Source organism: Struthio camelus, chromosome 8 (genome assembly GCF_040807025.1).
Source record: "Struthio camelus isolate bStrCam1 chromosome 8, bStrCam1.hap1, whole genome shotgun sequence".
NCBI lineage: Eukaryota > Metazoa > Chordata > Aves > Struthioniformes > Struthionidae > Struthio > Struthio camelus.
Genome location: NC_090949.1, coordinates 12451112 through 12473031, shown reverse-complemented (window position 1 = coordinate 12473031; position 21920 = coordinate 12451112). Strand labels below are relative to the sequence as shown.

General features: G+C 38.5%; 2 long non-coding RNA genes across 7 annotated transcripts in view; both read left to right on the top strand.

The window, feature by feature from the left end:
• LOC104140803 (uncharacterized) overlaps positions 1-3734 on the top strand; it is a 65960-nt gene extending 62226 nt beyond the window's left edge. For 2 of the 6 annotated variants that reach the window (XR_011142477.1, XR_693391.2), the window contains 5 exons: positions 443-540; positions 1897-2039; positions 2759-2826; positions 2909-2980; positions 3065-3734. This is a non-coding gene — a long non-coding RNA (uncharacterized lncRNA). Of the gene's footprint in view, positions 1-442; positions 2040-2758; positions 2827-2908; positions 2981-3064 lie in introns of all 6 variants that reach the window. The other 4 variants (XR_011142475.1, XR_011142474.1, XR_693392.2 and 1 more) reach the window with 3 other exon arrangements.
• A 2985-nt stretch (positions 3735-6719) lies between these two features.
• Positions 6720-12533, top strand: LOC138067993 (uncharacterized). Its single transcript, XR_011142478.1, has 3 exons — positions 6720-6793; positions 9675-9762; positions 12344-12533. It is a non-coding gene; the product is annotated as an uncharacterized lncRNA (long non-coding RNA).
• The last annotated feature ends 9387 nt before the right edge of the window (positions 12534-21920 follow it).

The window sequence follows — 21920 nt, the reverse complement described above, 5'->3', positions numbered from 1 at the left end:
CACTACTGGAGAAGTAGCAAGATTGTTTAACACACACGCGTGCACACACACACTTGACTTAACCAGCAAAGCGAGACCTGTGTGACATCTGTGATCTATATTTCAGTAAACATTTGTGGGGGGAAGGGAGAAAGGAAGGAAGGAAGAGGTAGGGCAATAAGCAGGACAGAGTAGTGCCTTATGGCTCCAGCCACCATTTGTAAGTAGGGAAAGGGAGCTTTTATTATTGTTTTGCATACAGCAGCTGTTAAACATGAATACACCGCATGACAAAATCTAGTTGCCAGGATTAACCAGTATAATGAAGCTGAACATTTCCCTTTTGATTTGATATATAAAAATCAAAATGCAAGAGCTAGCTAATTAGAACTAAAGATGCAGCTCGCATAATATTGAGGTAGTCGTTTGTTTGTGCAGAACAACATCCGTATCTTCAATTTAGGTCAGACCATCAAGAAGAGGAAAAGGACTGAAGACGAGATGCTCTATTTCACACAGTTGCCCTCTGGAAGGGCTGGCAAAGGCAGTCACTTAAATTAGGTACAGGTCATCAGACAAGATATCTTATCTATTCCTAAAATAGGCAATTCCAACAGTCCAAATCCCTACAGCCTTTACAACGACACAATGAACTACTTCCTCATGTACCTCTGTCAATTCGTGTTAGGTTCCTGGATTTTTTTTTAAGCGATATTTCATGTACACCATGACCCTATTGCTCATAGCAAGGGAAATGCTCTGGTTTATTTATGACCTACTAACCTTCTAAAAAAAAAAAAAAAAAGAAAGGAAAAAAAAAGACAAAGACAGAAAAGACAGAAGATGAAAGCATTTTTACCCTGCATAACCTGCACGCACCAAGCATCATGGCTGTAACGGAGAATTACTTTTTTTGTACTTTGAACAAGTTTCAACCCCCTTCAGTACAGGCTAGGTAACCAAGATATACTGAGGTTTTTCCACTAGGGGTGAAGGGAGGGGGATATAACAGTAAACATTAAAAATAATCACTTTTAACACATTTCACCCAGCCGTAGCATCTACATAGCTCCTCTCCTTCCCTACACCCATCCTAACTGCCAGGTATCAGGCAGGCAAAACCCTATATTGAAATATAAAGTGACAGAGGGAAGCAGGGAATAAGCATAGGAATAAATACTTTAAAAAAAAAAAATGTTGTACAGAAAGCAAGCTTGTAACAGGGAGGATGGTAAACATGAATGACCTTAACCCGTAAAGTGTATTCATTTGGCTAGAACAACGTTGAACGCATGCAGATAAATACAAAAGATCATTGAGCTGAAGAGCTTTATTCTCTCATCGCTCATGCTGGTGTAAACCAGAACTGCTTCCCTAACATCCATGGAGCTACTTTGATAAAGCCAGTACAAACAAATGGAAAATCCAGCTTCAGAGCTGAAGCATCCATCGGCAGCAGATAACCCGTGCTGCTGTGTCAGCAAAAAGGAGTTCACCACATTGCTTTGAAGTCTGATACATTCATAATCACAGTGGCATTCCTAAACAAAATAGGTCTGATCCGCTATAAAGGAGAGATGTGGTTTATCCATGTCTAGTTCTCCAGTAGGATATATTGATAACTTGCTGTCCTTTAGATTCATTTGACAGAAAATACAGTTGAGTTAAATGATAAAAAGTAATAAAAGCCTGTACATGCAGAGCAATTAGTTTGAAAGAAACAGCTAGGTGAAAGTGCTTGTCATGGCATTTCTTTACATAATTTATGCAGGCAGCACACTTATGACTTGCAGTCTTTTGGTGATGGCTGCCTTTATGCTCTTTAAGAAAGAGCATTTATAAAGAGTCTTAAAATAATCATACATTAATGAAAAAATAAGAGTATAAAACTACCTTGTTCTTTGGTAAAATATTTAGTAAAGAACAATCACAGAAGCCAATGAATCAGTCAGTTTCACTGCAGCGAGCTATGCGCGGTTCTCAGGAAAAGCATTCAGACCAACTGCCTTCAAGAGACTGATCTGCGAGAAGTTGGCTCACAGTTACAAATAGTAAGGAAGGTAAGATTCCTAGGTTACCATGTTCACTCCCTAATCTGTCCTCTAAAACTCTTCCCCCCAAGAAGGGATATCTTCTCTATAACATGAAAATTACAGCACTACATCTATTCTCCCCTCCTCCTTTTAAGAAAGGGCAAATAATTGGAAAGTTCAGAAAATTGGAAATGTGTTATGCTATTGTGGAAGTTTTGGGGTTTTGGGGGTTTTTTTTTTGCTTTTTTTTTTTAGAATAAGCACTTTATTCTGTGTTGATCAATTTCTTGATATAAACAGCATGCTGCCACTTCAAAAAAAAATACATGAAAAGAAACTAGGTCAAACTTTGACATGAATTCATCTTCTCCCTTCTGAAAACTATCATAATAGGTCTTGCATGTGTGACAATTTGTAAGACAATAAAGGTCTTCTGTCTCTCTAACAAGTTTACTAAGAAATTAAGCCTTAAGAGGAAATGTAGTTTTTCATCAATCCTAAACAAGTTTAAATCCAATTGAACCATGTCAGCAAGGGAGATTTTACTCAGTTGGGCAATCTATAATTGGCAACACCAATTTCTAAAATTCTTAGCCAGCTCTGTTAAAATATGTGATTTTGTATTTTGATTTGCTATAAAGTTCTGTTCCATCTGTTACATCAGAACTGAGCACATTAATCCATTTCTGCCGGGATGCCCAACATATAATTAAAACCTGAATAAGTGAAATACCTTTTCTTTTCAGAGAGAAGCTTGGAAAACTGCCAGCTCCTTGCCTGAAGATCGAAACAGGATGGGCAGAGAAGGGAGTTGGTAAGAGAACAATGACTGAAATTGCATCATCTATACAATTAAAATCACTGTGTCAATTTTGATTTTCCCCCCCTCCTTTCAGACATTTAAGGATGCTGTCAAGTCAATGGAGTTCTGTTGTAGTGGTTGCTTCAGTGAACATTCAACGCTGTCGGTGAGTTTGGAATTAAAGTGAAAACCATCGACCGTTGATTGTACCCTCCAGCTAACCATCCTCCTCCTTACTTCATGCTTTCAGGCCTTAACACTGAAGAAAGCAACCTAACCAGCACATGAGGTTTCTCCTCCACCCTGCCAAGCTTTACAAAAAAGGTCACAATCAACATTCATTGCTGTCGGTGGGTTTAACTATGTGGACAAGCTCACTGAACAATGAATGCAACTGTGGCCCCACATTTTACAGTTGCTGTTAAGAGGAACATCATCTCTGAAAGCAGTAGCAAGAAGCAGATTCTTATATCCTAATATTTTCTGGTCAAAAAGTAGTCAAGGATTTTCACTTTTTTGCTTGTTGTTTTTAAGTGTGCTTAAGTCAGCTAACTGGGGTGGGGGGCGGGGGGCAGGGAAAAATCACTGCCTCTTTCTAGAACAACGTACTCCCCAGAGTTCTGACTCATTCAAGCCATAAGAATTTGTGTTCAGTATATACATGGAAGTGATTGCTAGTATGGGGAACTGTTTCTGTAGGCACACTCCTAAGGACTCTGAGCATAGGAAGGAAAGAAATTTAAGCCTCATCTTAAGCATTACAACCAAGTACACAAGAAAACCTTTGCTGCACTTGTTAAGACAGAAGCACAAATGGGATCCAGAATTCAAAGATATGGATAAAATATTACATCAAGTAAAGGATTAGTTTCACATGAGGCTTTTTTTTTTAAAGCATGTAATAAACACTATTAAACAAACCTTTTGAGACTTGACTCTTCTTTGTGTTCTGAGATAAACCAGGACTAAAGAGCTATCTATCCGATAATAACAGTAATTGAACAGTAGTTAAACTGTAAAACTTACTGTAAACTTCGGGTACCTATGCCACATTCTCAGAATTTTTGATAGTAATATGAAAATAAAAATTTAGAGTACACTACTCTGTCCTTATTTCCTTATGACCTCATCACAGACACATACAGGGGTGATTCTAAATTTCTAACGTCATGCAGTTCTCCAAGGTAAGTTCAGCCTTTAGACTTGGTTGTAAGTCAAACATTCAGGAGTAGGCACTACATCCAAGTTAGGTAATCACATGTCATTCCTATTGTTTCGCCTCATAATAGGGAGATCTATTATAGTTTAGTCTGATTATTTGCAAAAGACATTCAACACTTCTCAATTATGCAATGGGTCTCTTACTGTACTTCCTTGTTTTATCCATGTTCTGTCCATGTAGCAACTAAATAGGGATACAAGCATCAAGTCTGTCACAGGAAGATACATCCATATTTGTTTCTTCTTCAACTTTGTATTAACAGAAAAATCAAATGATTAAAAATATATTTTAGTCATGACAGAGCTCTCTCCTGAATACCATGCAAGACTGATTTTGGGGGGGGAAGGGTAGAAAATGAGTTCCTCAAAGAGATAACCACGCTAACAAGAAATTGAATTAATCCTGGAAACGTTTAGACATTAAAATTCACAGTTGGGAAGTTTTTGTTTTTGTTTTTTTTTTTAATTCCAAAACTCACTAGAAAAGAGCCCACAAGGTTCTACTGCTTGCAGGGGGGGCAGAGTACTGCTTGTACTGCTGTCAGAGGGGGCAGAGTTAAGTATCGAGAGGAAGGACACTATGGATGGATGAATTATCAGCAACACTGTTTAGAGATAAGCCTGTACCTTTAAGTTTAGTCATTTCTACAGAAATGGGAACTTAGATTACTACTGAACTGCATATTGCAAATAGATAAAGATCATATAGAAAGCAGGACTCAAAGTTTTATGTTCTCTGTAGAAGGAGTAACTTTCAAATTAAGTTTTAGTGAGGATGTTCTGACAACAGTATTCATCAAGATTAGATATGGCAAGCTAAAACAGATCAAATTCTGTTTCTGCAATGCATTTGTTAATGCTAGTTATAGATGTGTTATTCATTTATAACAGACAAGAGGTTTATCAAAATAGAAGATTCTGGAATTTGACAACACAGGAAAGAACCAGCATCTCGGCATGAAATCACCTTCAGGCGCAGGGGGAACAACAGAAACCATTTAAGCTGTAACTGAGAAAAGCTGAATGATGAGAATTAGTATAGACCAATTCCAGTGCAGGGGAAGGAGAAAGACAGACAGGAAGAGGGGAGGGATTTAAACAAAAAAAAAAAAAAGTTTGTTATATCCTTTCCTAAGATAATACTTCTCAAAATACACAACTGTTTGCCTTATTAAAAGGCTTCTATCTTGATTTTGTTTCCTACACTCACTAAAAAAAAATAAATAGTAACAATTCACACCCTAGTAGAGAAGGGTACAGAAACCTCAATCAGCATCGACCTGGGCACAGAGGATCAGTCTACACCCATTACAAAGGTAAAACAAGTATTTTCACCTCGACTGGAGGTTTTTATGCATTCCTAAAGAATAGGCTCTCAGCTGAAATGGTCTCTGAAATTTTAATGATGCCAAGTGTAAGTTGTATTAGTAATCTTTTAGTGACATCATCTTTTCATAGCAAGATAGAGAAATACCATCTGCTTCGCGCTTTTCATACAACATAATACCTAGAAGTCTGCTGCTCCAGACAGAATGTTCATTTGCAAAACAAGTTACCATTACTCCACACACCACAATGGGCACTGGCTTGCACATGCCCTTCCTTGCACTATAAGGCCACAGTATGATCCCCATAATCATAGCTGTGAAATACTGGAGAGGTTTCACAATCATTTTCATGTTTCTTGTTAATAGTATACATATGTACTGATATCCAGCATCCATGGGCCAGAAAGACATTCCAGAAAATTGCTCCTCAGTGTCACTACAAATAACTCACAGCCATATCTTTAGGTCAAGCATATCAAAGTTGCAGTGAATGCAATGGACCTTGACATAATAAGAGCACTAGTTTTACAGCAATGGAGGAGGGGGAAAAGCAAAACACTTGCCATACGTGAGAGCACAGCTGTTCTTCCCTAGGCAGTAGCCACAATATCATGCTTGAGAACAGGAGAGACAGTACTAAGGAGCTGTTATAAGGTTTGGGGGCTCTTTTATAGTTGCCTATAAATGTTCACGCATTTTTCCTCAACTTCTGGAATGAGACAGATCAAAGCAAATAACCCAACAGTTTCTGCATCAAGTCTGTAACTTCTGTTTAGGAAGTATAGAAAGATGCTTGGCCTTGCCTTTAAAGCTACAAGTCATAAGGATCTCTATGACAGAAATTGTCTGTGATAAACAGAACCATGGTATGAAGAACACTAGACTCGCTTTTTGGCATAGTCTCATGCCACCAAGTAGGGGAGGAAAAAAAAAAAAAAAGCACTAACATTCCTTGCTTTACAGATGAAGTGATACTCAGTAAGAGTTAAATACAGAAATAGTCTAAACTGGAAGCAGTATCTAGACCTTGCATCCCAATTGTGTTTTTTCTGGCAAAAAAAAAATGGATAAACTTGTAATCCAGACTCTTCCCCTCATGCGAACACCGCAATTTTCTTCTTGCAGACCATCCCTTTTTTTGGTTGCATTTGATGTCCATCTTTGTTACTTTGCAGAACAACTACTGCGCAGACTCAATTTTTTAAAGATTTATACGATGACATCCACTAAAGTATAGCATATTTTCTCCAGGTTTATTTGTACATCTTGCCCTTTCTTTTACTTAAAGCTTTGCATAATTTTGTCTAACTTTTCATTTTTCTAGTCTTCCTTTGCATCCTCCTTGAGTACAAATGCAAGAAACGCAGACCACATTCCAAACAGTCCAGCCAAGGCTAGCTAAAATAGTCTGATGTCTCCTTATTTTACAGGCAAGTACTGATCCTTTTCAGCCAAAAATAGCATTTGTAATGGCATCATACAATTAACACATTTAAATTTATCTAACATTATTCCATAGATACATGGATGTCCACAAAATCTTTCCCAGTTTGAAACAGGTTATTTCATCCCCCTGAAATGCAGCACTTGCCATTTATTGAACATACAGCAATTACTAAAATACGGTTTAATCCTAAAAATAACACATACATTTCACTACAGTTTTGAAACTTAAAATCCATGGCAGCATGTATTAGTAGGCATAAACTTTGAACATAAGCAGAAGTCTCAATTTAGTGAAAAAATATTTACGCTTACCATTGTATTTCATTTTCTCCTCCCCCTCCCCACTTCTATTTTAATTAAAAGGAAAGACTACGGAGGGGCAATGGAAAGAACGAGCACAAGTTTTTCCATGAGCTAAAGAACAGTTCAATCCCATACATAAATGAGGGGTGTTTTCAAGGTGCACAGACATAACAAGAGAACTCTTAAAACATTTGCCATTTTTTACAATTAGGCAATACTGCAGATGCTGTCTTACCTTAAGTAAAGGGATTTTTTTTTTTAAAGAATTCAATTATAAAAGTTAACAACCGTCCAATAAGAAATCTTTTAAATGTAAAGTAGTATGACTATTTCACATTATTATGTAAAGAAGTATAACCCTTTCACATTACTGCAGCCTCATTCTTTGTTCATACAATAGGCATAACGGGTAACTGCTCCTCTATGAGAAATAACAAGTTTATGTCACCGCAAGATCATTTTCTCATAAAACCCATTCTGCAGTCTGCACTGAAAGTGTATTTACAACCTCAATATTTCTCATTGCAGTCTTAGATTGTTCACTTCATAACAACTAGTAACCACGAATTGAAAATACAAATATCCTTAGCCCAAATATATGTAGGATGAGGTTTATGTTTGAGAGTAAAGTGTGTTGGCCTGAGAAGGAAACAGGACCAATATTCAAGTTGCACCACTTTCAAATATGGCTCTTATCAGAAAGCTGATAGAAAATATTTCAATCAACATCTGTTGATTAAGAGATTGCCTTCATATTGTCACTGTAATCATAAAATAATCTCCTCCTCTAGGTTTGGATCTGAACTAATACTAAAAAATATTCAAGGAAGAGTTCAGGTATAGCAACGCTAATCCACACAAGCCAGATTACATGAGGGACGACGAGTCTAAAATGGATCAGATACCAAGATTTTAGGATAGCAGTGTTCAGAGTAAGTCTAGAAAAGAGGCAAGACAGCTGAAAAGTAACATTTATCTGGACATTATGATAGTTCATTTTACACGCAAGATAAACTACAATATACATACACTTTATATCTAGACTGCAGAAACTACAGTATAACAAACTACAGTATGACCTATGGGTAACAGCAAAAAAATCCTAAAAATCATGCTATTGAGCTAATTGATTGCATGGCTCTCTTATTTAGTGGTTAAACAGTTAGAATATTCTATCATAGGCATGCTGTATCACTGAACAAAAAGAAATACAAAAATATTAATATTAGCTAGAGAGAGTCGAGTCCAGGTGGTTGCCCTCAAAATTCAACATCACCATCTGATGTGTAAAACATTCCTAATTATCATAAAGTACACCCTGTACTAATTACGGTATTTGCCTCAAAATAACGAGCCATGAAAAGCCTAGAGTTTATGGTGATAGATTCACATTTAAATGCCATCCAGTCTTAGTGTCTCAGTATCAATATACTGCTGGTTACCACACTGACAGACAAGGTGAAATTTTGATGTCTGCTGCCCTTTCCCTCCCTCAGACTAGGAAGGCCATGAACTGCCGCAGAGATAAACAGAACTAGTTTTTAAATAAATATTCAAGATATAACTATAGAAGACAGAAAAAAAAGGCAATACTTTAAAGACAGCAGCCAACTGTGGTCTAGAGAATATCAGTAAGGAAGACTTTGAAGACTGTCCATAAAGATTTATGTGTCCCCAAACCAGTCACAGGAAATCGTTCTAGAAGTTCAAGTGGATGATGGTCTGCCACTGAATTCAGATTCTCTCCTGGTTTTAGTCAACATGATTTTATTGAATTCAGTGGAATTATGCCAACTGATACAAGCTGAGGACTTGGCGACACACAAGACAAATGTAAAAGAAACATGGTCCTGCACATCCTACACTAAATAAAAATGCAGAGGTAGATGTTACTTGGGCCGGGGGGGGGGGAGGACATGTACTCCGAAATTTCAAACACATGTTTCCACCTACAGAGAGAGCATTTCTACCCACAGACAAGTTGTGGGTGGCCCTGGAGGCACAGCACTTGGACACCTAACTACTCTGTCTGTAGAGATTGCTGCTTTGCAGGTATACATAAGTAGCTTCAGAACACAACAAGCAGGAGAGTATTTTGGGGTAGAAACTTTACACCCACATTATGATAATCTGGCCTTCGTTACCACATGACAGTCTCTCTAGCTTTATGAAGATGGAGGTATGTGGGTGGCAAAGAGAGCTCACAGCATACTTATGCCTGACAATGGCTCCCACAGCACCAGTGCACATACTTGAAATGATCGCAGCTTGTTTCCTCTCTCTCCTCACATTGTGCATTTTACATCACCTTCAATTTTTAGTTCTGTGTACAGATAATGAAGTTATTCATTTGGTGCATTTGAGCAAAAAAATAAAGCCAAACCTCATCACCTGGGTCTTTAAAATACACAGGAGCTTCTCAATTCAAGATGCCTTCTGGCACCCTTCTCTGATGCAGAACCGAGTACTGTTGAAGTCATTACAATCCCTTTCACTGATTTAAGTTTTGTATTGGTCTTTACAAGAGATGATTTATGTGCAGCAAAATTTCCAACATTGCAGGTACACATAGAAAGACTTCAAACTGCTGCCTGGAAGTGCCTTCTGGAATCAGATAACATGCATCAAGAGTAAGACAACCAAACCACAGGTCTGTTCAAAGTGAATACCACAAACTGACTGTTAGGAGTCAAATTGTAAAAATAAAATAAAAATTCTATAAGGAATAGCCTTCCCTCACTATATTCTACCCTTGCTAAGGCTCCAGAGGAAACCGTACACCACCAATCCCATCAGTATCTTTATAAATGGGGACAAATCTCTGTTGTGTGCACATAGGCACCTAAGACGCTCCATACTTAAAGAAAAAAAAAAGTTCCGCTTCCTTCCTCCCTGAAAGCCTGTTAGCTGTGTGGGAACACTACTTCTGCTTTAGATGTTGTATTGAGATTTTTAGGGCACTACTGCCTCTGTTGCTGAGTCAGAAGCAGTTGCTCAGGAATAACCCAAGTCCAAGACATGCATACCTGCACAGATATTTTTGGCTAGAATCTACATGCACACCTTTGCAGCTGGTCTTGACCAGTAGGAATGTCTAGCTCCACTGGTTCCTCTCTTCTCAGATGAGGTATCCAAGCTATATTTTCCTAAAAAAGAAATTTTCCTCCTTTATTCAGTTTATAAAAGTAGCTAATCTGACAGTGTCAGAATATCGGTGACAAAATTACTTGCAGGAGAATAAAGACTAGCTTTTGCTGAACTGAAAGACAAATTAATAAGGGGCCTAAAAATAACAGGCCATATTTTGAGTACTTTTAATAGTCAATAAAATTAAATAAGCACACATAGATTATTCTTTTGGCGTCTTCCACGAATGAACTGGTAGATGTCACAGGTCAGCAAACAGATTCTGACTTGGGTCCCAAAATCAGTAGTGCTGCATTAACACCCTGTTGTGCTCGAACTTATAGCACACTGCTGCAACTATCCTCCTTCAACAGGACAGTCACAGCTGTAGCAGGCCCTCCTAACTTGTTGGGCAATAACGTGGATAACTCTGCATTGCACACAGGCAAGACTGGTAGGTTCCTGAGCTGGTTTCAGTTTACATAGCTTCATTATTATGAGAAAATGTTGCAGTCGATCTTAAAAGTGAATACAGAGCCTATGTGCTTAAAACCACATAATATTGCAGTATGTACTTAAAAGCATTGTTAGACTTTTTGTTCTCTTTGAGATTGTCAGCTGATACATTTTAATGGGCTCTTTTTAAAAGAAGGTTGCTCACTAGCTGCTTTCCAAGCTTTTATATATAAAACATTTCCTTCAGCTACAAGTGTAAATTTGCAAGCAACGGGAACACACGCACTATCTGAGGGGAGCTGAGTAAAAGGTAAAACTGTCACCAGATGGCATATCTCCGTCTTGTGGGGCCAAACATTCAGAAGCAGCCTCTGAATTTTGGAGGCCTAACTATTTTTGATTTTAGACACTCCCAAACAATTCTTGTGATATTTTGTGGATAAACCTCTAACAGCTCATTTTGCATGAGCTACCTAGACTATGGGAGCCCTAAATTAGTACTTGGGAAGAGACCACTTGAAAATTCAGTCCATAATGTTAGTAAATACACTTTTAATGAATATAATTTTGAGTCGGGCCTAGCAGCAGCAAAAATAAGTAGGTTGCATGTTCCTTTCCTACAGGGAAAGGATGCCAAAAATATAACTGTCACTTTTCATCTTTAGAATAACGTTAGCTACCGAAAAAAGATTCACAATGAGCAATTATGTCTTCGGCTTTCATGTCATTTTACATCATTCAAGCTTTCTAGCGTGCTAGAAAGCTTAGAAGCAACATTCTAGGTCAGTGACTTCCACAGACAGTATATTTGCTGTTTGGTAATTAAATTACATACACTTTAAATAACCAGATTCTGAAACAGACGACCATTTTAAAACATACGACCAAGTGCATCACTGATGCTGTTGACACTGGATGAGGAAAACTACCCATGTTAGCAGTCATTAGCTGTCACTGAGGATTATAAATTTAAGGATTATGATATTAAGAATAAGTGGATCAGCAAATGACTGCAGAGAAAAATCTTTAAGATGTAGCTAAAAGCCAGACTGAAGGATGACCTACTTTTCATCATTTCTTTCCTATATCCAAGCTTTGATATCTACATAGAATTTTCTTACAATTATTAAAATAATTGTTCTTACCGAGAAGGCTCACACAACTATTAGTAAAACCAAACCATAAAGAACAAAATACAGCAATGGGCGCTCAGCTTTCATTTTTAATGAGATTTTGGCCTGCATGGCATGCAGACAGCCACTAGCGCTGTTTCAGATCACTTTCAACAGTTAAATGAAGACATGAATTTCCACCTCAGTATAACAATTTATTGCGGATACACGAAGATATTAAGTCTCAAAATAAGACTTAAAACTTGAATTTATAAACTACATTTCATAGCAGACACAGCTCTACTGTGTAGAAAGTTACAGGTTAGTTATTTTTTACAAGCCTTGCATTTAGAAACTAGCATTAAGAAAACAATCAGGAAAAAAAAATCTGATGAGTAGTATACATTCCTTAGAAGAGCAGGTTCTTTTCTTTACTCTTCAAGGGACAAATAAAGCAGCCTTTAGAAAACTAAGCACTTTAGAAAGGTATTGCAAAAACAAAAAAAAAACACTTGGTCTTCATCTTGTGTGTTTAAGGAGGGATGTTGATGGATCAAGGCATGCGAATGATAACAGGGCACAGAAAGAATTCACCCCAACTTAAAGCTGTAGTCTGGTAAGTAGACAACATGCAAGTGGTTTCACAGCTGAGGTTATCAGGGTTCCACGATTCCAGACGCACCTTCTTCATCCTGCCCACAAGGTGCAGCTCAGGGGTTTTTTTTTTTTGTTAATTTAGTTCCCCTCACTTTGTGCACAAGCAGCATACAAGAGGAAGACCTCATTTTGTGACAACAATACAAAAAGGTCTATTCTGTCTTTTCTTCTGAAGTCTGGTCTGTTGGCCTTTCACTTAAAGCAAGGCATGAGTGAGAATGCAAAATAACAGCAATAGGTTATTAAAATGACCTGTCCACCTAACTGTGCCTCCAGACCACTGTAAAGCTGTGGCTCAACAAGCCACAGAAGACATGATAACGGCTGTAGCATTGTTACAGTCATTTGTAAAGTGCTGAGCTGGAAAATAAGCCTCAACTTTTGCAAGTATTGCTTTGGCTGAAATACAAGGAAAAACTGGTTTCAGGAATGAGGAAAATGCAACCCAGCTATATATATTTCTCACTATTACAAAACATGAGGCTGAACAAGGGGTTTCTGTGCCTGTTTCTGTGCTACAGGGTAGAGGTTTGCAGTGGTGTCACACACAGCTGCCAGCAGGTGTTGCAGCAGGTGACTACGTAAAGCTATTCACTCAACTCCAGCACTCCAGTTACTTGCTCTTTACAGCAAGGAAAGCAGAGAAAACAAAGAGGATGTTAGCTTTAACTTCAAAGCCCTCATACCTCCAGCTTCAGCTCTTTACCCAAGGCAGTGCAGCCCAGAAAAGCAGCAGCAGGATCCCAGGTAAAAATATTATATGCTCCAATAACCTAGTCTCTGTAGTACTTATAAAAGAGATGAGAATAAAATAAATAAATACAACACATACACCCTACACACACTGGTATAGGTACACTAATAACAGAAGGTTATCTGACATTTGTCATTTGACAATTAAGTTTTATACTTAAGCTTTCTGAGTTCACATGAAGGTTCTTCTAAAGGTCAGAGAGTAATCATAAGTTTATCCACAAACGCTGCAAGAATCAATGTGCAAGAGAAGTTAGGAGGTATTGATTTTCCCAGTTTACAGTTCCTGTTGGAGTTATCACTCTCCAGTTGCACCAATTTCCTCTTCACCGGGGTAAAGCTTTTATGAAATCGCTAAAGCCTGTGTGCAATATTTATTCTGTTAGTCTAATTAAAGGTATTGCTATGTACATAATTATTGGATCAGTCCCCAATGGCACTGCACATCATAAATAACAGATGTGAAATGTACTTCTATTGGGACAAGCACTGGTATCAATTCTTCTTATGCTGTCTTTAACCACTACATCACCTCATTGCTCTTTAGGATGCTTCTTTAGTTAACTTTGGAGAAAAAAATACCATTATAATATTAAGATAATATTAGTTTACGATAATTAAAACTAGTAGATCTTCATGGGCCTATATGAAGGAATAATCTTTAGCTGTATTCATTTTACAGTAGTGTCTAATGAAATAGTTATAGTTTCACAACGCATAAGTCAGCAGTACCAGATTTATGTTTAATTGAATGGGATTGGCCCAAGATAGAATTACAATGGTAAACACGCATCTGAAAGTTCAAAAGGCTTTAATGCTAGCCCATGAACAACAAGAAAAACTGTAACAGTTTGCTGTTTCACTCCAAATTTTGGAGGTATTTAAAATTCAGGTTTGGATAATCTACCTATGTTAGAATAGGTAAGCATTTTTTTTCCCCCCTTAATGGGAAGGGGAGAGGTTGCAACTATACAGTTAACTTCTCTTCTCAGAGCCACAAATCTCAGGATGTTACATTAGAAGATGAGGATGGGAATGTACTTAAAATATGGATTCAGCTGCCTGACAGACAAAGCCATTTGCCTAAAATCTCTAAGCTGCAGATTACCTTCTACAACACACAGATGTTTACTCCTAATTCACATAGGTTCAACAGTGTTCACAAGATGGTTCACCAGCAACAAAAAGATTACATTTTTTCTGCTTTATTCTGCATATATGTAACTTTATTTTTATCTAAAATAGCTTTTTCCAACTTTTTAACAGCATACAGAATTAAGAAACCACAAGACTGGGAACCACAGAATCGTTTAGGTTGGAAGGGACCTCTGGAGATCATCTAGTCCAACCCCCCTGCTCAAGAAGGGACCTCTAGAGCATATTGCCCAGGATCACATCCAGACGGGTTTTGAATATCTCCAGCGAAGGAGACTCCACCACCTCTCTGGGCAACCTGTGCCACTGCTCTGTCACCCTCACAGTCAAGAAGTTTTTTCTCAGGTTCAGGTGGAACTTCCTGTGGTTCAGTTTCTGCCCATTGCCTCTTGTCCTGTTGCTGGGCACCACGGAGAAGAGGCTGGCCTCATCCTCTTGACACTCCCCCTTCAGATACTTGTACACGTTGATGAGATCCCCTCTCAATCTTCTCTTCTCCAGGCTACACAGGCCCAGCTCTTGCAGCCTTTCTTCATAGGAGAGATGCTCCAGTCCCCTCATCATCTTTGTAGCCCTCCGCTGGACTCTCTCCAGGAGTGCCATGTCTCTCTTGGACTGGGGAGCCCAGAATTGGACACAGTACTCCAGGTGAGGCCTCACCAGGGCTGAGGAGAGGGGCAGGATCACCTCCCTCCACCTGCTGGCAACACTCTGCCTAATGCACCCCAGGATCCCATTGGCCTTCTTGGCCACAAGGGCACAGAGCTGCCTCATGATTAACTTGTTGTCCACCAGCACTCCCAGGTCCTTCTCTGCAGAGCTGCTTTCCAGCAGGTCAACCCCCAGCCTGTACTGGTGCATGGGATTATTCCTCTCTAGATGCAGGACCTTGCACTTGCCTTTGCTGAACTTCAGGAGGTTCCTCTCCACCCAGCTCTCCAGGTCCCTCGGAATGGCAGCACAGCCTTCTGGTGTGTTAGCCTCTCCCCCCAGTTTAGTATCATCAGCAAACTTGCTGAGGGTGCACTCTGTCCCTTCCTCCAGGTCACTGATGAACACACTGAACAAGACTAGACCCAGGACTGACCCCTGGGGGACACCACTAGCTACAGGAAGGAGTTTGAGAGGTCACATCAAGTCCATCCACCTGCTCCCTGGCAGAATCAGCTATATGCAAGTCACATCTGACAGACATTTGTCCAGGGACATCTTAAAGGCCTACAGTGCTGAAAGTCCACAGACTTCACTGTCTACCCGGCATTCTTTGACAGTCTACCCAGCATCTAAACTAAACTGTCCATGCTATAATTAAGCTCATTATTTCTTTTTCTGTCCACTCAGGCAAGGATGACATTTTTTTCTTCCTGTTTGGAGATTTTATATATCTGAAGACATTCCAATCAGCTTCCTCGTCTTAGACCAATGCACTACAGATCTTTTAGTCTAGATATACGTCTATTGACGGTTACCTTCAATCTTACTAATACAAAGAGAATAGCTACTGCTCCTCTGTTATGCTATTATAAAGGAAATTAATTTGATATTATTTGTTCCTTACAGATCTATGGTGACTGTTATTCTCCTCATATGTCAAGAACTTACAGAAAGCTGGAACTTTTGTTCCAGTATTTATTCAAGGAATTCAACTTGAGCTAGCAAACCTATAATTGTCTCCTCTTACCCAACCTGTCCTCCACAAAGCTGTAACTTTTAGATCCTCCCTTGGAAGCAAAACTTGTAGGCATAGGAAAAATTTTGGGAGAGAAACCAAGGTGTGTTACAGATGATTGACACTGTAAGCTTAGGACACTTGGTGATAAAGGAGGTAAGTTTTTGGAGCAGAAGTATACCAGAATTAAGGCAACACTTTTAGACAAAAACATACAACTCAAGTCCTCACTACAGCGCAGCGCTTAAAACCGAGTAAGTGAAGCTTAGGATCATGCAAGTTTTGAAAGGCACTGTTGTAGGATCCTAGGTAGCCTTGCATAGAGGCAGCACAGAGATGACCAAGTATCTCGGGATGTTGGATGACAGCAGGGATTAAATCAAGAAGTAATGCTAAAAGGATGCATGATCAGAAGAAAAAGAGTGCTTGGTAAACAAGCTCAAGCGAGGAAGAATTTGGGGAGGTTCTGTAAAAAGTACTCTTTAAAAGAAAAAGAAAAAACCCACTTCCACACAGCACATGGAAGAATCTGTTAGCTCACTTTCAAAACAACCTTTCCTACTTCTAATATTGCAGCAGGAATTGAGAGTTAGAGTCAAAAATACAATTACAGCTTGTTTGGATAACCTGTTCCCCCCCCCACACACACTTCGTAGGTCTTTTCCAGGTTTAAGGGTTTATTTGTTTTGAAGGAAAACGGTGTCTCAGAAGTGTATTGTGAATCCTGGCAAATAAATACTAGTCCTTCTGTAGCCAGACGCAAGATGAAAACCCTTGAACGTTACAATAAATAAAAATGGTAGTGAAATGTTTTGTTTCTGAGTGGATTTTTGAAAGTCAGCATCCCATTTCTACCAGCATGGTCAGACAGGTATGCCCATGCCCAGCTGTTGATTCAAAGTCTCACAGTGCAGGTTTCTGCACTGCCACAGGTAACTGCAAGACCAATACCTAAGGTGTTTTTTTTTTTTTTTTCCCCTCCTTGATTTGGTTAACCACTATGTTCTCATTTCTTTTATTTAAGAAAAAAGGTATCTCTCTCTTTTGGACTATGACTGCAGTAGCTATTAATGTGCAAAAATTACTCTTCTAGCAAGTTTTTATTTTATGAAGCTTTTAGAAATGCAAGAGGATCGACCTCATTCAGAAAGTATACCCTATGAAACCCTATTGGCTTTAGACACTAAGTGGCAGCAGTACCTGGCTAAATTCTTTCAGCATCTTGAAATATTATTTTGAAGTTACTTTGCCCTATGACATCACAAGTCCCCAGTTACTGTTGCTTTCAGCTTGAAATTTTAGCAAGATGTGGGAACACATGAACAATGAAGGCATGTATGATATTCTCACGAGTGGCAACAACTGATTTCCAGAGGAGTTTTTCTTCTCTCCTTTGAGTGAATTTTTTTCTCCCTCTAGACTCTGCATGCATAAAAAGCTTCTGGCTTCCAGCAAAATTATGTTCCACTTTCATCTAGAAAGGCATAAATGTTTCAAATAGTGGTGAATACTGTGGTTTTGGCTGAGCACAATCTGTGTAGCTTTTCTACATCCCTGTTTGCAGAGTCCCTTGCAAAATTCAGTACAGAAACCACAGCACTAGCCCCTGCAACTGTCCAATACACATCATCCTCTAGGTAAAAGGAGTAGCATATAGCAGTCTGAAAACTTCGGAGTGTGGGATCAAAACAGCTCCTTGACTAGCATGTGCGAATGTTGCCTTTACAGTCTAACCAAGAGAGATTCCAGAATTAGAATTACAGTGGGTATTTCTGCTGATCTGAAAGATTTAACATCTCTCTTCTCATCAAAAATTCTATTTGAAATAAAAAAAAGAATGATTCCAAATCCAGCATTACTGTACACAATGTAGGGAAGAGATAGTAATTTGGTATTCTTTTTAAAAATTTATTGAGATATTGAGGCAAAAAAACCCTAATTCCCACCAACGAGACATTAGGGAAAATTAAAATGAGGATGTATGACAGGTTCATTTCCTGTATCATTTGATATGGACAGATCTGACATTCAGTGCAACTCATATACAAACTCAGAAACATCTCTCTCAGGTCTCAGTCTTAAGGTGCATAAGCAGAGGTCAAACTTAAAATAAAGAGCCAAAACATTTAATATAACAATTAGACTTCTCCCTCCCCTCAGTCAAATAATTAACCATAAAATATATTTTCACAGAAGCCTTTTCTGATTTCCAGTCAAATTCAGTGATCAGTATCAACCAAACCAAGGAGAAGAAACTAGGAGGTCCAAGGGAGGTTGCTTCAGCTTTTCCAAACAAAAACACTGAGCACTTTTCTTTCATGAAATTAACGTCTTTTAATAAAGGTAAAAAAAAAAATGAATAATTTCTAAATTAAAACACTCATTTTAGACCAAATATTTGAGTTAACTCAAAAAAACGGATGGAAAAATCTAACCTCCACTTTCATCCATCTGGTTTGATTTGTCCTGAAACCATTTCCCCTCTCTTCCTTTGAAATGCATTAATTCAGTCACTGAACTGAAAAAGTCCAGCTTTACTTAACATCTGTGCTTTGATGCACATATATCATAGCTGGAAGATTGCAATAGCCTTTTGCTAAGCAGCATTTAATTACATCGCAAGAAACAGCCCTTAAAAAAAAAAAAAAAAAAAAAGGTGGTGGTCAGGGATTATACACCAAATGGATCAGCTAGGGACAGAATCCATACTGATTTTCTTTGGGTGCCATTAAAGAAAAAATTTGGCAGTGGAGGAATCCTCACTTGCTGAGGAACCTGCTGCACAATAAATTCGGACAAATCCGAGTCCCTTCTTACTCCCTTTACACCGCACTTCTATTCCAGTAGTCTTTACTGCCATTGTCAGGAAGGGGCCCTCACTGCCACCAAAAACGTTCTAGGCCCCAAATTGTCTGTTTCACCCCAAAGGAAAGTGCAGTACCTCCAAAGGCACCAGAAGCGAGATCCAGGTTAGAGGCAGAACTATATTCACCTAGACCATTTAAACATTTTATGGCAGAAAGCTGTTTCACTGGACCCAAAGGCTACAAGCACTAGATTACCACTTGCTTTATAAACATACACAACCATCACATCTATTAGTGCAAAAGGAGATTATGTCAATGCAGAGAGAGTTTTCTACAATATTTCATTTTCCCCCTCCTACTGAGACATTACTAGAATTTACACATTTTTGGCGTACACAAAAAAATAGTATTTATTTATAATAGAGTCCAAGAAAAATATGCAGGGAAGGCAGTGGCAATCAGAACGTGAAGAAATAATGACAAGATATGGCATTCTTAAAAAATGAATAACTGCCCACTATCACGCTTTCCTTTTCCTCTCTGAACAATTGCCCAGCCTTTTGAGAAAGAAGCCTCTTCTTAGACTTCGAATAAAGATTTGTACAGGAAGAGGAGTCTATTCCAACTATAGAATGCATGTTAAATGCGACTTCTGAAGGGAGAGAGGAGATGTTAGAGCACATGTGGACTAGAGTAGCATGGTTATTCACTTAATTTGGAAAAAAAAAATTTAAGAGTTTGATGGGCATACTGTGAGGGCAGCCTGTCTAAAATCAACTGGATTTCCACGTTTAATAGTTTTTAAATGTTAGAAAAAGGAGGGTCCTTATGAGAGTGAGCTAAGTTGTTATCATTCACAGGCAGTGTCATGGAAACTGGTCTTGCAAGACTATCCGCAGGCAATCAGGGTTCTACTGTACATTTGAATCATTTCAGATAAAGAATGAAATCAAATTGGTAGCCAGGTGTGATAGTAAAGGTGGAAAAGTTAAGAAACAGTTTACAGGGTAACTTCATCTACCATGGTGGTCTGTGTGAGAGACAGAAAACTTGTGTTAGTTTGTCCAGTTACTTTCTAGGCTGGAATTCTCAATATTTTCATAAAGAAAATTGAATGTATGACTAAGTCGCCTTTGAAAACCCAATAATAAAGCACTGATTAAAGGCAAAAAAGAATAATTTGCAGATAAACGCAATCCATTATTTTAGCTCAGAGGATCCACTGTTTGCTTTGTTCCACCCAGGAAATTGCTCAGGTACTGAAAACCTGGCAAGATGACCTGCTTGCTTTCCATTATAAAGAGGAAGAAAGAAAGGGAAAAAAAAAAAAAAAAAAAAAGGTATTCAGTCTCATGCCAGAGCTATTACCCTTACTCTAAAAACAGAAACTGAAATGAGACCAGTAGTACTTCTTTTCATCAATGCTTCTGGGAAAGCTTTGCATCAAGAAAATGCTGGAAATATCCAGCTTAGTATTCCATCTAAATGCTTTTGATATGAAAACCCCGAAACAATAGTGCATAGAAACACAGAGCAGAAATCTGCACAGCAGAAGACAGAAGAGAGCCTAACTGGCTAGAGAAACCTGGGCTGGAATTTACATCTTGATTGATGTAGCTCAGTTCACTGCAGGTTTTTAGACTGAGTCAATTCTAGTATTCTAGGGTACAGCTTCTTTGGCAAGTCAAAGCACACCATACTTCAATAAGGGGAAAGCTGTCTTAATTCCTTAGCACATTCTGAAAAAAAGGTGTGCAAAAACTGACACAAGTCAGGTATTAGACGACTTTCTGGATCTTGGGTTGTAATATGTAATTGATCATGCATGCTTGATGTGTATTATTGCACTACAATAGCTGTAAAGTTCTCCAAACTTACATAGAATGAGATTTTTATCTTAGAACATTGTTTTTATTCTTTGCTGAGGGGTAAGGGTAACCCCTAGTACAAGTGAGCACGTCTGTACTTGTTTCGGTGGAGTTGACGGTAGCATCTGGAAGTCTGTGCTTAGCATCTGAGTGAGCCAGCACCCAACTGCACTAGGCATTCAGGGAAGTTAAGGACAAAAGTTTGCAGTTAGAGGCCCTCTTCTCCAAGTTAAACTTCTTTAAATTGCAGAGAGGAGGAAAACAAAAACTAAGAAAACACAGCAAGGGATGACTTTATGAAAGTGGAGATCAAAAGAACTTGACATTGCTACTAACTGGCATCCTTTTGTTACATTCATCACAACCCTTCGCAACAATAGCAAAGGGTTGCTCACATCCACTGCTGAAAGACCTTCATTTCAGTCCATTAGTAATACTATTAGCATTGAACACGTTTGGGTTTGCCAGCTCTACAGTTAGCTAACAAACTGCAAAAGTTGATAAAGCTGGCAGCTTGCATTTCCAGTGGGAATCTCAAAGCTCTTTTTACATACAAGACAATAACCTCACAACACGGACAATACCGTTACCGACTTCATACATGTAAAGCAAACATACTGAGAAAAGAGTAAATCTCAAATTAACATTCTGAATTTGGTAAACAAAGTAATTGTGCCATATACTATTCCTAAGTCTCTATGTTTTAGCATGTTATTGGAGGAGAATTAGATTCCTGCATAAGCTTTCCCTACAAAAATGGCTGGAAAATGCACACAGGAAGCAAAGTTGGAAGGGGGGGGTGGGGAGGGGGAGGTCTTCTAGTGTCAGCTACAGTGTTTTTACTCCTCTGCAAGATTCAGGAAAAAAAGTTACATTGAATTAATTGTGTTAGGTTCACTAGCGCATGCAAATTGTCTGAAGTCTCAAAATCATGCTACTACATACAATCTTAAAGTTATTATGCTTTGATAAGTCAGAGAAATTCCCAAGCACAGACGATAACCGTGCTAAAACACAGGTATAATACTGATCACTCAACTTTAAAGTATTATCTAAATACGTGGTGGTTTGGCCTTGTTGTTTAGGAAGCCAGATTTATATTGAATTGTTCACCAGGCTTAAAATAGACATAACCTGACTTATTCTTTGATTTATGCTAAGCTAAGTCAAAGTACTGGTGATGATTATCAACTCCAGATATTAGA